Genomic DNA, 2,915 nt, shown 5'->3' on the forward strand with positions numbered 1-2,915 from the left:
TTGTATGTTGCATATTAGGCTCTATGCTTAGTTGAATGGGTGACTCTCCTTTTGTCAAAAATTTATTTATTATTTTTAAAAATTATTTAATACCCACATGATTAGAAGAAGCATTTCACTACAGCTTTAACATATTCAATAACAATTTCCAGAGCAAAGATACATCTTTTTCAAAAGTGGCTGTAAATGTTTAGGTTCACAGTTGAATTAATACAGTTATACAATATTGAACTCAGTATAAACCCTGTAAGACATAAAATTGAATGAGGTTTTAACCTTTAGAAAAGATCTCCAGTGCTGGAGAGATGGCTCAGCAGTTAAGAACACTGACTGTTCTTGCAAAGACCCAGGTTCATACCCCAGCACCCACATGGCAGTGAACAACTGTCCGTAACTCCAGTTCCAGGGGATTCGACAGCCTCTTCTGTCCTCTGTGGGCATTGCACTACACGGGTGCAGTTACCTACATGCAGGCAATACATGCACACTCATAAAATTAAAATAAAAAATAAAATATTAAAAAAAGATCTCCATTTCATTTTAAAATATACTGTTTCCTACAGAAAGACTCATTTTTAATGCTACTAACACTTAGATGTTTGCACATGCATCTCTAACCTCTATGTATCTGATTATTACCAGTCACAGTTGGTTACACTTGGACCCTTGGCATGTGAGTATGGATATAAAGTCATAACATAGATTTCAATGGTAATGTTTATCAACTCTACTAATTAACATGAAGTAAATTTTTATACTTCCTCCTCAAATATAACTTTTTTATTTGTTTATTTTTTGTGTGTATATCATACAGAACATCCCCCAAAATCTTATTCATCTATACACCCACTTCCCAAATGACACCCTCCCATAGATCCCCAACCCACTGCAGCCCATACACTGTGTCATCCCTGTTACTGTCCACTGTATTGTCGGTGCCTAGAGCCATTTTCCAGTGCTTGTCCATCCACTGAATATAGTCAGCCTATCTAGAGATCCTTGTTTTAGGAAGATCAGCTGTTCCTCATCTAGCAGCAATCAGTTGTCAATATTCCTTTAGATAAGATTGGGGTCTGCTGTTCATTTTCCCAGTTCTATGGTAGGTTACTGTCTGGGAGTCTCTTGGGCCATGCTGGCCAACAACTCAAAGGAAGGTATCCCCTGTCTGGCATTGATTTTGTTATATAGCCTTTAGTTAAACATATGTACTCTTAAAAAATTATATTGACCCCTTTAATCTTTGGTTATACTTTCCTTTTGGGTGTTTAAGACACTACAGTTGTCCCAGATAAACCAATTTATTTTTACTCTTAAGGCCATTTGAAGATCTGTACCTCAGGGGTCACATGAGCTTGGGAAGAGCCCCTGGCTCCTTTATTTTACCAGTTCCGTCTATGTGAAGATGAGTCAAAGTTATTATTTTTATTTCAAATTTATGATTGTATTGCCTTCATGTGTGTAAGTGCACCCCTGTCATGCAATGCCCACAGAGGTCAGAAGAAGAGGTTGGAGTCTCCCAGAACTGTTGTTTCCTGGGAACAGAACACGGGTCCTCTGCAAGAGCAGTCAGTGCTTTTAACTGCTGAGCCATCTGTCCAGTTCCTGAATGGGCAACTCTCCTGAGATCCCAGAACAGAATACCCTAGAAATAGAGACAATAAATGCTTCACTCATGGAATAAGGACTTGATTCACAATTGGACTAGACTTCTTTTATGAAAAGAACTCATGTGTATCTCATCCCTGTACTGAGTCTTTGTTGGAGGCTGAATTTAAACGTGACTAAAGATTTGTAATACTCAGCTTGTCCACAAAGGAAATATATATATACAAGGAGGCTAAGGAAGGTATGGCTATTAATCATATTAATATCATTGAAAGGAAGAAGTTTGCATTACACTGAGACAATAAGAAAGAAATCTTGAAGACATCATATAAATCAACCAAACCCTAGCCACTGTAGGAACAAATATGCAGAAATGTAAATTAATTTAAGTTAATTTTCTTTGAGATATGAGCATAGGGTACCTTGCAAGCATAAGACATCTTAGGGAATTGCGTATGTAGGGTTCCTTTTTCCCTTGTTCAGATGATGTTGAAAAAAATAAAACAGTACAAAGAATTTATGAATTGAATGTCATTATTTAAAAAGATAAACAAGATAGAGAGAACTTTAGCCAGTTAACCAAAAGTAGAAATGCACAAATCCCAATAAAGTAAACAGGAGCTAAAAGGTGAAACATCTCCAAAGATAACAAAATAATTCAGAACAAGATGATGGAATACTTTAAACATTTATTCTCTAGTAAGTTTGAAAACCTAAAAGAAATTGATGCAATTCTAAATTTATGGATACCACTAAAGATTAAAGAAGGAAGTCATTAGTTTAAGCAATCCCATAAAAAATAAGATAATCAAAACCGTAATACAAAGACTCCTGACTGAAAAAAAAAAAATCAGGTCCAGATGGATTCACGGCAGAATTTTATCAGACCTTTAGAGAAGATCTGCAGTTGGTAACACTTAAATTTTTCATAAAGTTAGAAACTGAGGGAAACCTTCCAAATTCCTTATATGACACCAATATTACTCTGTTAACAAAACCAGGAAAGGACACAGCAACAAAAAAGAAAGCTATATACCCATATCCATAATGAACATAGATGCATGTTATCAAAAAATACTTGAAATTTACATACAGAAAACACATCAAAAAGAAAATGCCTCATGATCAAATTGGCTTTATTCCAGAGATGAAGGGATGGTTCAATATATGTAAGTCAATAAATTTAACCCACCACATAAACAGACTCAAGGACAGAAACCACATGATCATGTCATTAGACGGGAAAAAAAGCCTTTGGCAAACTTTACCGCCCATTCATGATACAAGTCATAAAGAATCTAAGAATACAG

Source organism: Nannospalax galili, unplaced genomic scaffold (genome assembly GCF_000622305.1).
Source record: "Nannospalax galili isolate Female #2095 unplaced genomic scaffold, S.galili_v1.0 scaffold10, whole genome shotgun sequence".
NCBI lineage: Eukaryota > Metazoa > Chordata > Mammalia > Rodentia > Spalacidae > Nannospalax > Nannospalax galili.